This window comes from Carcharodon carcharias (genome assembly GCF_017639515.1).
Source record: "Carcharodon carcharias isolate sCarCar2 chromosome 27 unlocalized genomic scaffold, sCarCar2.pri SUPER_27_unloc_6, whole genome shotgun sequence".
Taxonomy (NCBI): Eukaryota; Metazoa; Chordata; class Chondrichthyes; order Lamniformes; family Lamnidae; genus Carcharodon; species Carcharodon carcharias.
In genome coordinates, this window is record NW_024470650.1 from 105,691 (window position 1) to 113,900 (window position 8,210).

Here is an 8,210-nt window from a genome sequence, read left to right on the forward strand (position 1 = left end):
CTTGAAAAACTTGCTAATTCAACGGCTGATGCTTTGATTGAGACACAGAAACAGATTTCAGCTGCCACTACTGAAACGATAGCCCTACACCTGACCACCTTACAAAATAGAATGGCCCTTGATTTCCTCCTAGCTGAAAAAGGAGGCACTTGGACCATGATAGGTTCAGAGTGCTGCACTTATGTGCCTGATATTTCTGAGAACATTACTAACCGGGGACAGCATGTTATGGATAAAATGCAAGAAATAAAGAAAGTTGGGGAAGGATTAAGTAATTTTTATAACAAGGATTCCTGGTGGGCTACAGTAATGGGGTGGTTCTCCAATTGGGGAAGTTGGCTGCTGTATGTTTTAATTGGGTTGGTCATAGCATGTGTTATAGGGTGTTGTGCATGTGATGCTCTGCGAATTTACTGTTCCCAGGTTATTAACAGTGTCTCTACTGGATTAGGAGGAACTCCAGTTGTCCCTCAAATGATGCGCACTGGTCCTATTAAGACCCACTGGTGGGGAGAAAAAGTTTACCCTGCCAGAGATCGGCCTTTTACTAATGGTTATGAACCCCCTTATGATACTGAAGATGCTATTCCTCATTGGTATTAATCTAGAAGATTAACAAGGAGGGATTGTGGGAGAATAAAATACATCTACAGGATGACAAAGGGTTAAGTTGTTAAACCATAGTGAAATACTACAACGAAGTCTCCTTTCACCAGTAGCAGACAAACCTGCGCTGTCAGCTGTTGTGAAGGAAGAAAAACAGGTATCATAAACAAACTACCAAAAGTCCTTGTAACAAAGTAAGGATGTCTGTTATCAGCACATGAGACAGGGCCTAGTCATGCTCTCTGTTCTCTGTCCAGATGACTAATCGCCAGATGGGCTACTCAAGGTTTTGTGTAACTACTCAAGGCTTTTGCGTAATAATAAACTAAGACAGAACAATTGTTTGCATGCCAAAGATAAAATTTCAATGTTATTAATTACTAAGGGTCAAGCAGCTTTTGTAATTTGCATGACCTCTGTTACACACGATTTTACTGTAACTATATGTGTACTCTGATGCTTCCTCAGAGTGCCGGCTAGCTCCCTTGTATGCTCCTGGGCACTCCATGGTATCATGATTCAATAAAGACTTCCGAGACAAACCTCCTGGGTCTGAGTGTTCAATCCGTTTTCCGCGACACATAGGAACACCCAGGTCCCTCTGTGTTGCACTTTTTTGGTGTCTCCCTCCATTATAATAATATTCGGCCTTTTTTTCTTCCTACCAATGTGTATGATCTCGAACTTTCCTGCATTAAACTCCATCTGCTAACTTTCACCCATTCACTCAACCTATGAATATTCCTTTGAATATTCCTCAGGTCCTCATCACAACCTGACCTCCCACCTATTTTTGTATCGTCAGAAAATTTGGATATATTGCACTCTGTCCCCTCCTCTGTGTCATTAATATAGACAGTAAATAATTAAGTCCCTGGGACTGATCCTTGTGGCACTCCACTAGTTACGGCTTTCCAATCTGAAAATTCCCGGCTCTCTGCCTTCTGTGTGTTAAATTAGGCTGTTCACTTTGCAGGGTTTGTGTAGGGTAATCGGGATCACTGTCTCTCACACACGGAAAGCTTCCCCGCTACATTGCAGGGTTTGTGTAGGGTAATAGGGATCATGGTCTCTCACACATGGAAAGTTTCCCCGATACATTGCAGGGTTTGTGTAGGGTAATAGGGATCAGTGTCTCTCACATACGGAAAGTTTCCCTGCTCGAAATGGGGTAGAAGCATTAACAGAATTAAGTGTGAGGAAAGGTTGCATCGTTCCCGTTTGTTGTTAAGTAGTAACTGGATGCATCATCTCAAAACCATGTGACATTTATACTTCTCTGGGTTTCGAATGATATTCTGAAAAATACATGGCTTGGAAGAAAGAGGGAAAGATGTAGAAGGAATTGGTTTAAGGTCGTTCGCACATGTTTGCGGTGTTGAATAAGCTGCTGATGTGCTGTGACATTTGATGATTCTAATGTTAGATCAATTTCTCTGCCGCATGGCTCAGGTTTTCAGCCGAATTGTGCTTCCACAAAACAAGGTTCTGAAGAGGAATAAGACAGCACAGTTTGACATTCTATGTCGTTCTGCAAGGAGCTGCGTGTAGTTTTTGTAGTCTAATGGTTATAACATTTGCTTTTCACGCCGAGAATTTCCTGAATCGAAACCCATTGAAGAAAATTGGAACTGATAACATTTGTGGAAAATGTTCTTGCCGCCATTGACAACCCGGATCTGTGAGACACTGAATGTTGATGGGGGAAAAACATTAATGGCTTCGCCTCTGAACCACCAAACTTTAGTTAACAGCCGAACCCGCTGACCAATTGTTCTGCAGAAACTGATGCAACTTTCTGTGCTCCTTGCACAGCTACAGCCAAGTATCTTTGAACATCAGCACAACTTTCTCAGCTCTTCAAACATGTTCTACATTGTTGTTTTTTTAAACTATTTTTATGACCAAGTGAGTTACTTCAAATTTTGCTACATTTTTATCCGTCCGTCATCTTGTTAGCCAATCACCTCTTATATATTATAAAAACAGAAAATGCTGGCATCATCTGTGGAGAGGGAAACTGAGCTAACGTTTCGAGTCCGTATGAGTCTCCTTCAGAACTGAAAAGAAATAGTAAGTGATGGAATTTATGCTGTTCAAGCAGGGCGGGGAGAGGGGCGGGGATGGAGGGGTGGGGGTGGGGGCGGTGTGGGGCAGGTACAGCAGGCAAGATTGGATAGAAGGTCAGTGATAGGTGGGGGCTAAGGAGAGATTGACAAAGGTGTCATGGACACAAGACAAAGGGAGTGTTCATGGCGGTAGTCAGGGCTGAAGAAATTGTGGATCGTGGCATAAAAGTAAGAAAGCAGAATACGTTACCAGCAGAGCAAGGGTCAGCACTTTGTGAAAGAGCAACATAGAACAACTGGCAGATGGCTCTATTTTGGGCTGGGGTGGGGGGAGGGGCGGTGGTTGGGGAAAAGGGCAGAAAAGGGGATAAAAGCGGGAGGAAATAATGAATAAATGAATAAAAATAAGGAAATAAAAATAAAACTACATTTTTATAGCGAGATTTTAAAAAGGATGAAAATAGAGGAGAGAGTTCACAGTCTGAAAATATTGAACTCATTGTTAAGTCCAGAAGGCTGTAAAGTGCCTAGTCGGAAGATGAGGTGCTGTTCTTCCAGTTTATGTTGGGCTTCACTAGGACATTGCAGCCGGCCAAGGACGGATATGTGGGCATGAGGGCAGGGCTCTGCCTCACCTGAAAGAAGTCTTTTGTCCCTTGGAAAGTGAGGAGGAAGGGCCATAAAGGGCCATCTGTCAGTTGTACTTTCACAATGTGCTGATCCTTGTTCTGCTATTCACACATTCTGCTTTCTTGTCTTTATGCCTCAATCAGCACCGTTTTTAGCCCTTTCCCCTACCATTAACATTCCCTTTGTCTTGCGTCCCTGACTCCTGAGCCGCCACCTATAGCTGACATTCTCACCTGCTCGACCCAACCCCTCCTATAACAGTATAAACGCCATCACATTTCTGCTTCTCTTTCGATCTTAAGAAGAGTCACACGGATTCAAGACATTGACTCTGTTTCACTCTCCACTGATGCTGCGCTTTTACAGCATTTTCAGTTTTTTATACAGATTTCCAGCATCCGCAGTATTTTCACTTAAAAGCCAAATGTTTCGCCTATATTGTTCTGCAGTGTCTCAGCTTTCCACCTAACTTTGCAATCTCAGCCATAGGCTCCAGCGAGGATAGAACTCACACTCCCTGACTTACAAGGCCAGCGGTTCAACGACTCAGTTATGGAGCCAACTGTTAACTTAACCACAGGAAAAACCGAACTTTTCAGTAAAACGAGGCAGAGGCTGAAGTTTCAGCTGGATGACATTTGAAAGACCTGGAAATGTCTGAGAGGGAGAACAGGGAGTTAAAAGATGTGACATGAAAGCGGCAGAATTTGATGTGTGTCAGTTACTTTCAGTGATGAATTTCTGCCGTGTCCCGCCTTGTCAGTTTCAAAGCAGCCACAGGGATGAGGTTGGTGGCACCTGGTTAAAATGAGGGATATTGTGAACTGTAGTCAGCAGGATTCAAACCTACAGGTGGAAACAACGATGGGTTTCAAATCTACCACCTTAAACATTCAGCCGTGACTAACAGTTGCTTTCGAGCTCAAATGTGTTCTTGTCAAATCACAAATGGCTGCAAAATAAATCACTCGGCCCATCGTGTCTGTGCTGGCTCTCTGGAAGAGCAACTCAACCAGTTCCATAAACCAGCCATTCCCCCACAACAATTTATATTTGTATTGCCTCTCCGTGTTTTTCCAAACAAAATAAAGGACCGCAACGCGCCCTATATTAAACTTGAAGCCCCTCTTGTTCTCCTAAAGGGAATTCCTAAAGTTCCCCAAAGTAGGGATGTGACTTAAACTGTGGCAGCACTGGGATTTGGATCCACTCCTCCAGGGACTGGAAGAAACCCAAGTCCTAATCTTCATGTCACTGGGTCGGGAAAACTTTGTTAATTAAGGGAAACAGTGCATGGATTCTGCAGAAACTCCTCCTTCAAAAGTGAACTGGGCAGTTACTTGAAATAATGAAAAATTAGCCTTATGGAAAGAGAGAATTATATTAAGACTGATATGTTCCTCTTTAAAATGAAGCTGGCATAGATGTGATGACCTAATGGCCTGTCAACTTGCTGCGCCATTTGATGATGACATTGTTGAACAGTCTGTTTCCAGCATTCCTAATGGGAACAGCCGAATTCCATTTCTTCAAAACAAAGACCCAAAGTGTTGCTGTGGAACTGCATTGTAGTCACGTGTACTGGACTCGCTTCATGTTGATTTCCGGTAGTGTAGTGATTATCACGTTCATCTTACACGGGGAAGGTCCCCGATTCAAAACCAAGCAGAAACCTGGTCACTTAGGTGAAAGAGAAAGTTGCATCGCTCCTGCTTGTTGTTGAATATCAGCTGGATGCCAGGTTGCACAGCGAAGTGAGGATATCCTTCAGCTGGCAGCGGGTGACTGGAGAATACTCGAAATGAAGATTTATTAAAAAAAAACTTATCTGTTGGAACTCGCCGGGTAACAGGACAGTTGGCGATTTCTGCCTTTTTTGTCGCTTAAGGACCCAATGACAACGCGGGACTGTGTGACAATGAATACTGCTCCAGCTAACAGCAATCACTGTTGTCATTGGCTGAAGAAGCCGTTTGTGTTCTACATAAACGTGTCATTTTGAGGGAGAAAAGTGTCTCTGGTGAAAGAGGTCTGAAGTGAAAATAAAAGGCACAGATATCATGGGTAAGCCGGGCTCTAAAGTAGCAAACCTGGGGGTCTAGTGGTTAGGGTTCGGCCCTTATAAACATCATGCGAATGATTAAAATAAATGTGCATCACTTCCTGATTGAAAACTGAAAACGCATATCAGCTCTGCCTGAATCAGTGGAGTGAGAGCTGGAGTTTTGCATCCAAGCTGGAAATGTCACCCGTGCAACAGGTTGCGAACCAACACAGAGGTGAAGATAGGAAATGAGAGAAGGGCTGTGATAGGCTGCAAAGCACTGACCATAGAGATGGTGGTGCAAGGGAAAATGTGGAGGTAATAGGGGAGATTTCATTGTTTACACCGGCACAAATATCCCTCAGATCTGGTTCCAAATGAAAAGAAAACTTCTCACTGAATTTACTCAGTCCCATGACGTCAAAGGAGCTGAACACAAGGGAAGAAGGTGGATTTTGCTGCAGTGGGTTGTAAGATGATAGAATGACTGTGAAGGCAGCAGCATTGGGAGTGAAAATGAAACAGTTATAGAAAATTGCAGCACAGAAAGAGGCCATTCGGCCGGTCGTGCTGCTTTGAAGTAGCAGTTGTGATTGGTTCACCAGGAGTGATATTTTTGCCAGTTTGAACAGCAGGAAGAAAAATCTGTCCCATTCCCACCCACATTTTGCACCATCATCCCTTTAGTCGGTTTCTCTCTCAGGCCTTGTAACCTATGACATTCTTTCCCTTTTGTCCTTTCACTCTCCTCCCTCCGCCTCTGGACTTGCTTTCCAGCTGTTACATCTATGACCTTTCCAGCTCTGATGAAAGATCATCCAGCTGGAAGATTAACTCTCTTTCTCACTCCACAGACGCTGCCAGACCTGGTTTATTTCAATAATGAATTCCTATTCACTGTGAGAGTTCACACAACGGGAAGGAAAAGGTTTTCCCTGTACGGGAATTAAACCTAGGCTGCGTCGGTGAAAGCACCAAATGCTCAGAAGTAAATACCCTGACTTCCAGTGAAGCCGAGAGCAGCTTTCATTCATAAACTGTGATATTAACAAAGCAGGATGGAGAAAGACTCAGTTTCAGCGGTGACACTGCCGGAGGAATGGAGACCTGGGATCACCCATGAAAGCAGCAAAGTTTAAAAAGGGAATTTCGTCGAGCACAGGTCGCAAACCCAACAGACCTGGCATTAGGAGCCTCTGACGCCTTAGACTGAACTCGCCAGGCATGTAAGAAGAGCGAAGCATTCCACAACCCAACACCCATGGAGATCACGGCTGTTTTCGACCTCAAGCCTCAGCTTGTTCTGAATTTCAATTGTAGGACGTAATCGACTGACAAAAGCCCCAAGGTTGCAATGCATCCCTCTCAATCATCAATAATATCGTTCATACCTTCCATTTCCTAGCTGCACCTCCTTACGAACATTACAAAACTCTCTTGAATCTTTCATCTTGATATTTTTCTCTGTAAAGTTTTAATACGAAGCGGCACAATCAATATGAATAAAATTTGTGATGGTGAAAACGTGTTCACCACTTTGGCGAACTGAACCACACTGACATAGACAGAGGAACACTCACAGACATATGCACCGAGAGTGACAGAGACCGAAGGGGAGACAAATACCCAGAAAACAAGGATGTCACCAACTTGGCCAATTGTTGTTCCATTTCAGACTGCAGATTTAGTGAAGGTTTGCAGATGAACGGAAAGAATGATCATGGGAATGGTTGGATGGTTTTCATTTCATTTAGCTGATAATTAATTCTGAAGGCAGTTTGTTAAAGTCAGGAGTGATTCGGGCTGTGTCACAAGAAGGGACGAATGACGATCAGGAGGGGGCGATTCAGCCCTGTGAACCTGTTCTGCCATTCAGCAAGATCATGGCTGATCTGTCTGTGGCCTCGAGGCCGTTTTGCTGTCCTCTCCAAAAAAAAATGGAAAATATTGTCAGTTGACAGCTGGGAAAATGGAGAAGGAACCAACACAGAAAACCCAGTCTCCAGCTTTGTGAATCTTCAGAAACTCATTGGGAACCGGAATCAGAGGAGAATGAAGGATGAACTGTCGGATTGACCAGAGACGGTCAAGGTACCTTTCCCTTCTTTTAGACGCTGGAACATTGACTCTGATGTTATATCCCGCTCACTAAACTTCCGAGCAGCTTTTAAAGAATACCCGAGTGAGTGAGTCACAAATAAAAGTCACACCAACTTTCTAAATGTTTTCACCCTAAAATTCATTTATTTTATTAAAATGCTGAGTGTCAATCTGAAAATGAGCATCATGGGATTTGCGTTACCGAGTAAACTTCCTTTTCATTGTTTGTCCGTCAGGTTTGCAATTCAATGTGTGTTGGACATTGAAGAGAATCTGATTTCAAAATGAAGGCACAAAGCAGGTAAATATTAAATCCAGGAACAAATCCTGAGGAAAATCGATCAAAGTATTTGGAAGGAGCTGCAGCTAAAAAGTGAAGATGTGAATGAAGTTATTGGTGATTGAGAGGAATGCATTGCAACCTTGGGGCATTTGTAGGCCGATTATGTTCCACACCTTAAAATTCAGAACAAGCTGAGGCATCAGGTGGAAATCAACAGGTTTCTCCATGTATGTTGGCATATGGAGCAACGTTTCATATCCCTGGCTAGCTCAGTCGTGTACTGCATATGACTCTTAATTTCAAGGGCGTGGGTTCAAGCCCCACGCTAGGCCCCATCATACCTTAAAAATCCGGATAAGATTCGTGTGGTCATTCTGTTTCGCTCACCAACTGTGAAGCTTTTCCAGCACTTCCATCGATCACAGCAATTTGCTTTAATCTTTTTACTTTTAAAATCTTGCTGCTTGAAATAAAAGCA